We start from the raw sequence: 7,654 nt of genomic DNA, 5'->3' as shown, positions 1-7,654 counted from the left end.
CGCAGCATTAAATGTGTCTTCCTTTTTCCTCAAGAAGATTTGTACATGTTTTGATGGACCCTTAGTGTCATGCTGAAAAATAAATGGTCTTTATTTTTCCTCTCCAATGTCAACAGTTTGGGATGATTATATCCCTTCTGAAATTGCTGTTGTTCTGTGGTTGTTTTCAAGGTCCACTTAAGTACCTAAATCTGCTCACATTTTGATCCCTGGTGTTGCATTTTAGAAAAATGTAAAACATTACATAGTAACACTGAAGCCTGTCTTTAAAGGAAGATGGCAATGTTTACCTCCACTTAAAGGAAAGTTAGAGAGTTTTAAGCAGCTTGGAAACCTGGAGAGGTTAAATAATTTATCCAAGATCACATAACTTATAAGGGACCGATCTGCCAGACTCCACACTCCAGCCTCTGCTGACATCCCAGGTCCTCTGGTCATATGACCGTTAGGCTAACTGATGTTTTGACATGTGCTTCCTGAGCACCTGGACTCGGGCAAATGAGGAATTAAAATGTTGTGCTTCTCAATGTTTATTCATCCAAATGACTTTTTTTCAAGCACCTGGTGCCAGGCCTTATGTTTGCAAAAAATAAACACCGTTCTCGGCTGGAGGAGTGCTTAGCCTAATTAAGAAGAAAATCTCATGAATTAAAGAAAGGAAAAAACACTGTTATGTTAACTGCTATTAAAACGGAAGGTGAAGAGGAGAGAAGAAGGGTCGAGAGCTGCACCATGGTAACAAGGTCCGGTGGTAGGGCCAAGGAGTGGGTCTGGGGACCCAGCTGCTCCCAGGATATTTACAGAAGAAGCAGGCAGACATGGGAAAAAGTGCCCACTCCTGCCAAGTAGGCGACAAAATTCTAACCTTTCTTTTCAGCTGAAATCCTGGAGAGAGTTCAGACCCCTGATTCTCATTTGACCTCTGATATCCAATAAGCCACCTAGTCCTACTCAGATATTCTCAAACACCGCCTTCTTTTTCAGTTCTCAGTTTCACCATCTGAGCCAAAGCTGCCACAAACCCTAATAAAGTGTTACAAGGATGGAAATTTACCTGGTTTCCTAGCCTTCTCCCTCTCAAACCCTAGTTCTAGCTACTAAAGCTCTTTTTGGCAGACATACATATCTAGATTACTTGAAAACTTGCAATCCACCCAATTATTGCAAGTGAAATCTTTAGATTCCCCCAAAACTACAGCAGGTTAAAATATAACTTATTTGCATAAGAATTACTGCCAACTCCAGGGGGCCTCTGGAAAACATAGTTTAAAAATACTTAAATGATCATGAAACACCCCACGGCACAGTCTTCATAGGCGTTCTGACTACTAATTACCAACTGGAGTCTTGCCACAGGCCTGAAGGGTGGTATCACCTGGGAGCATGGGAGAAAAGCGGACTCTCAGACCCACCCCAGAGCCTCATCAGGCGCGGTACCTTCACTAATTCATATGCACATCCTAGTTTGAGAAACACACAAAGTACTGTAGCATTTTGTAGTTTTTGCCTGATGATCCTTGAACGATTTCCACTCCCTTGTCTTCCTGAAGGGGAACATGTAACAGCAGAGCATGTGTTTGCTACTTTATGCCTCCCAACTGCAGGTGTATTGGACAAGCCTCCCACTGTGTCATTTCACTGTCGGGGTTTACCTGCTGCGCCTATTTCCTACCTTCAACCTCTGATGATCAGTAAACAGCTCAACCTTGAACACGGTCCTAGGGTTCCCACACGACTGGGGCCTTTCCTACCCCTCAAACGGATGTCATCCATCCTCTTAAGACCCCGTAACCCTAAGGATCATACTCACACAATGAGTATTCCATGCTTTGTCTCCCAGCTAACTTGTTTTATGTTTTCTTTAACACCAGAATGAAAGCCTTCCAGGGGCTGGGGACTGTAGACTTCTTAATATTTATGTGCAAGCGTGAACAAAGTATGTCCGGAATGGATTGGTGGTTGTGGTGAGGGAAATAGATAAAGGGGAGTGAATTAAGTCAAGTGACCCAAGTTGTATTTTCACTCTTCTGAAAACCAATGTACCTTAGTCAAGCCACTTATGCTCTGCAATTCAAATTTCCCTTCTGTTACATGACGAGTCCCTTCCAACTCTCAGATTATATTATTTGTGGGAGGCGGTGGTGGTGCTAGCGGTGGTGGTGGTGTGTGAAACATCTGCCAAGACTATAAATTTCAAGTGATATTCATTGGAATTACAAAACTGAAATCCATTATACATGGAGGCTTCTTTAATCCCTACCATTCTACAAGTACATCCTATACTCATCAAAAATGTGGAAAATAAAAATTAAGAAAATCAGCACTTCCAAACAAAATTGAATGGAGTTATTAGATTTTAGATGACATAAAAATTCATTTTTAAAGGAAGAAAATGCGTTCATGAAATCGGGATTTAAATTAGTTTATTTTACTTATTCTCTTAAAATTCTCCTTTCAGAAAAGCTTCTAAAGAGTTTATAATAAAAGGCTTAAAATACCACAAAATGATGAGCTAAAGTAAAGGAAAATAAGAGCAAGAATATTAAATGCAACAGAATGAGGCCCAAAGGTGAGGTAAACTTTTAAGGCATTTGCTTTGCCTCTTTCTTAATACACAAGTAGACAATGGAGATCCTGAATTTATTCTGCCCTAAGCTTTTAGGAGCCAACACAGAAAGGAAAATTTTCCTGGTTGAATGACTCTTATCTGGTACATAAGATGGCCTGTGTCACTTTTGCAGTCAAGATTCATTGAATATTGGAAATGCAATTAGAAAACATTCTTCCAGTAAATATTCAGAAAGTGCCTATTTGGTAGTTTTTTCCTTTTTAATTTCAGCTTTATTGAAGTATAATTGACATACAAAATTGTAAAATATTTAAAATACACATAGTGGTAATATAGATTTCATAAACACACATTGTGAAAAGAGTCTCCCCATTTTTAATTAACACATCAATCCCTTCACTTTTGTGGGTGTGTGAGAGGGAACATTTGAGTTCTACTCTCTCAGCAAATTTCAACTATACAATACCATTTATTGTATTGTACAGTTGAATGAAGACATGTATGTCTGAAGAGACAATAGATCTGTGGCTGGGTTGGCCACCTTTTGTGAAAGGCGAAGATTCTTTAAAACACAGTAACTTGCCCAAATATAAAGTCGAAAGTATATTAAGACAATTATGTTGCATCTTTTCTAAGGCACAGACAGACAATGAGAATCTCAAAGTTATTGTTTGCTGCGTGAGTCAAATAATTTTCACCTTGAAAAATGTGAAGGGTATAACATAGGCAAGCACTGTACAAAGGGAAAGAGAAATGTCTCAATATATATGGAGAATAAAAGAATTTTATTGTACCTGGATTTAACTTTAATAAGTGCTTTTTAACTGTCTCTGCAATGACATTGGTCATTTGGATAGATGGAATGCTGAATGGCAAATTTTAATAGAGATAATTTTAATGGTATAGGAAAAAAAGATGATGCACAAATACATTAAAATGTTAGTAATATTGGGGTTATAGCTAGTGTTAATTTTTTTAATACTCTTTCACAATTTTTACAATGTATGCAAACTAGAATTACAATCATAAATACAACATACATTAAATAATGATAAAAATACAAAAGAAAAAACCCTGCTAGTCTATTGAAAGATGAATGCAGACTGCTCTCAAAAGAGTTACCAGATGTACAATTCTGCAGTCTGCGGGGAGTCAGAATTTTCTGGCCAAAATTTCCTGGCCATTTTTGAAGAAAAAAAATCACAAATTAGTAAAGATAAATTGCCTAGAGATAGATTTTAATGAAAGTGAACATACAACAGCAGCATATTTATTACCTCTAATTGGTGATTTAAGAGAGACACATCTGGGCCTGGAATAGATACTCTTTAAACTATCTCAGCACATCTGCTCTTATCTTATTAAACAAATAATGCAAATCTGGGTATAATTGAGGACCTCCTCATATTCCTGGGAACTGTGATTTAAAAAAAAAAAAAAAAAAAAAACAACTTTCCAAATAGCAAAACACGCACAAGGAGACACAGGAACACCTTCAGAAAAACACGTATTAATATTCAAGTTAAATGAGGTATGTGTTGGACCACAGATAAATCTGGAAAATGACAAACACAATTCAAGAGATAGGTTGTTCCCAAAAAACAAGAGAATTGTAAAATGGAAGAGAGAAAAGTAAATGTATAAGTACATTCTAAAGAGCCAGTTTTAAATTCCAGCTCAGACAGGATCATATCTTTACTCATGCCTCTGCCCATTCATTAGCTAAAATTGCATACACACTTTTCTTTGCCAGTTTCTGGTCTGATGGGGCATGCGGGTTCAAGTGCTGACCTGACAAGCACACTGCTTCAGGTCTAGTGGGGGAGCAGACAGCACATGTATGTATGATGTGTGCCATACTCTTACTATTTCAGAGAAGCCCCCAAACAGAGAGAAAGATCAGACTATGAGTCATGTCTAATTTTATTTATTTATTTATTTATTTATTTATTTATTTATTTGACAGACAGAGATCACAAGTAGGCAGAGAGGCAGGCAGAGAGAGAGAGAGAGAGAGGAGGAAACAGGCTCCCCGCTGAGCAGAGAGCCGGATGCGGGGCTCAATCCTAGGACCCTGGGATCATGACCTGAGCTGAAGGCAGAGGCCTTAACCCATTGAGCCACCCAGGCGCCCTGAGTCATGTCTAATTTTAGACCTCACCTGCAACTGAATTGCTAATAATCCATAATGCAGCCCCCATAAGTAAAATCAATCCCTGTGAACTGTCTACTCCACTAGCAAGCAGAAGTTGGTTTGGTTGAGATGTACTATAACAAATTAGTTGATGTTGAGACCTTACCCTCCTCCCTCCTGTTCTTCATGCTAGCTGGCCCACGTTAATGTTCAATAAATAATTGTCAAGTGAATGAATTAACTGTTCAGCAGGGGATTATTTATTTAAGGCCTTAATGTTACTTTTCATTGTTTCTCCTTAAGAGATTCACAACAAAATTTTCATATGTCCAGGAAGTTACAAAAAAGGTCTAAAATTTTTCTTGGAAATGACCTTAAACTGTTTAGGCAGTTTGGAATCATACAAAAATCATTATAAAATGTAATTAAGTAATTTAAATCATTAAATTACAACAGGCATGCTAACCAGACTATCATGCTGCCAGAGGGCATTTCATTTTGCTGCATCATGTTTTCTCTGAATCTGCATTGTATTTTTAGAATAGAAGCATACTGTAATTACTAGGAATGTTGTGTTGACATTTGTTCAGAAGGGTTTTTTTTTTCCCTTTCTATGTGTGATTTTATTTTATAGAGCAACAGAAATATTCCAGTGAAACACATCTCTAATTTAATATCAATGTGAAAATGATTTCTCTTTAAAAGATTATTTTGGAGAAGTGTTAGAAGCAAATTATTCTTCAAAGCAAAGAATTATCCATAAAGTTTATTTTTAAAGTATTTTTCTATTTCATATAAGCAAAATATCTAGCCAAAGCTTTGACCGCTTTTTATCTCAATATGTTTTAAGATTTTATTTATTAATTTGAGAGAAAGAGAGATCATGAGAAAGAGAGAGAAAGATCACGAGGTAGGGCGTGTGGCAGGGAGAGAGAGAAGCTCTCTCCCTGCTGAGCAGGGAGAGAGAGAAGCTCTCTCCCTGCTGAGCAGGGAGCCCAACACAGGGCTTGATCCCAGAACCCTGGGATCATGACCTGGGCCAAAAGCAGACACAACCAACTGAGCCACCCAGGTGCCCCTCAATATCTTTAAGAACAAAAAAATAAAAGTGTGGTTATTGCTTTCAGTGAATTCACAACCTAGCCAGGCAAACACATCAAAAGAAACTATGAACTACTTTGTGAAAAACACAATAAAGTCTGTAATAACAAGATCATGTGATGCAAATAATGAGCAAATAGCTCAGACATAAGACCCTCAGGAAGGGCTAGAGGAATCCAAAATGATTCCATGGAGGGGGTTGGATCTGAGAAGAGTTCGAAGGGGAGGGATTTTGTGTGGAAACACAGTAATGGAAGAGCCTTCTAGTCAGGAGAACCTTCAAAGTCAGTACAGTGTGGTGGATGGAAATTTCTAGGAAACACTTTATTGCCTCTTCCAGCTCTGTCTAATTAGACTAAAAGAGCTACTCCATGCAAAAATAGAGTTCTAAGGAGACCTATGCATAAATATATAGGACAGTTATATATACAATGCGTATCAGAAGGACATACATGTAAAATATCTGATGGCTATCTATGTATCATATTTGAGAAATATATATGATAGCATATATTTGTATTATATCAGGGGGACTCAAAGCCTAGCTATGAACACAGATTGCTCCAAGACCTAAATTCCTGACCCTCAAAGTTTGCTTTCTTGAAAAAACCATTCAAAGAAAATGGCATCTATCTTTCAGATCCAAAGATTTCAGTCCCAGTAAGTAAAATCATCCCATAACCAGCCAGTTAGGAACTCCAGGATGCAGCTTCTCCCATAATGGGTTAATCCGACCCATTAGGGCCCAAGCCCCTGTCACTCTTACCTGGACTACTGCAATAAACTCTGCCACATTGCTCCTGTCATTGCGATCTATTCAGTGGATAGCGTAAACAACAGAAATTTACTTCTCACAGTCCTGGAGGCTTGAAGTGTAGGATCAAGGGGTCAGCCGGTTTGATTTCTCCCAAGGCCTCTCTTCTTGGTTTATAGATGGCTACCTTCTCACAGTGTCTTCACATGGCCTTTCTTCTTGTCCTACACACCTAGTGTCTGTCCTATGTCCTAATCCCTTCGTCCTATGAGGATACCAATTAGAGTGAATCAGGGCTACACCCTTAGGACTTTATTTAACCCAATAATCTCCTTAAAGTCCAAATTTTCAAATACAGTCATCTTGGGGGACTAGAGCTTCAACATATGAATGGGGGTGCAGTGTACAATTCAGTCTCCAACAGTATCATTCAATGGTTTCCAATCACACTTCAAGAATAAGCCAATGTCTTTTCAGTGACCAGCAAATGGTACCTGATCTGGCCATTGTCATTTCTACACTCTCCCTAACTACTGTGATCAAGTAAATCAGCCTCCCTGCTATTTCCAGAACTAACAGGTGTGTTCTTATACTTGCTACTCTCTCTTTTATACACAATAGCCTTTCTTGAAGGTTTTTACTAAAAGGCCACTTCTCCAGGAGAACCCACCCCCACCCAATTTACAGTCTTGACCCTTGGAGCCCATCTATACATCATAACCCCCTTTCCTGGTTTATTGTTAATCAAAGAATTTATCACCATTTCTCCCAGTATTGACATGGCATATATTTTACATATTTATGTGTTTATTGTCTGTCACTAAGCTTCCTGGTGGCTGAGGTGTTTGTTTTATTCAGTGCTGTTCTCCATCATCTTGAACAGGAACAAGCATTCCCCTATCAAGGTGACAGAAATTCATGACTGTTTTCAAGGGTATACTGCTGATGGGAATTATAAACTATTTCTAGAACATACTTGGTCTTGGCCAATAAGTGACCTCCACTTTCCTCTACTTATTAATAAAATTTTACTGGTTCTTGGACATCTTTCTGGCTGCTGACTTTGCACAGCTACTCAAAATCCATTATTATTTCT

The sequence above is a fragment of the Enhydra lutris genome, unplaced genomic scaffold, assembly GCF_002288905.1.
Source record: "Enhydra lutris kenyoni isolate GAN:26980312 unplaced genomic scaffold, ASM228890v2 scaffoldscaffold71, whole genome shotgun sequence".
Classification (NCBI taxonomy): Eukaryota; Metazoa; Chordata; class Mammalia; order Carnivora; family Mustelidae; genus Enhydra; species Enhydra lutris.
Note: the sequence above shows the minus strand (reverse complement) of the source record.